This window comes from Penaeus monodon, chromosome 19 (assembly GCF_015228065.2).
Source record: "Penaeus monodon isolate SGIC_2016 chromosome 19, NSTDA_Pmon_1, whole genome shotgun sequence".
NCBI lineage: Eukaryota > Metazoa > Arthropoda > Malacostraca > Decapoda > Penaeidae > Penaeus > Penaeus monodon.
The window spans coordinates 10,494,588-10,494,829 of NC_051404.1; positions in this window are offsets into that span (position 1 = coordinate 10,494,588).

Genomic DNA, 242 nt, shown 5'->3' on the forward strand with positions numbered 1-242 from the left:
AATAACAAAACCTACTGAAAAAAAAATCATAATAATTGAAATATTTTTCTGATTTGATACATAGATGTCAGCATTCCATTGACAAATATGTCAGCGTTCAATCGAGAACCACGGAAACATTTAATTGAATTTTGATTCTTGGCCTGCAACATAAAAGTGAATAACGAAAAAGTATTGGATTTGCTACAATGTTAGCTCTACGCATTAACAAATTATTGGTTTGAATGATTCAACTGGTTCAT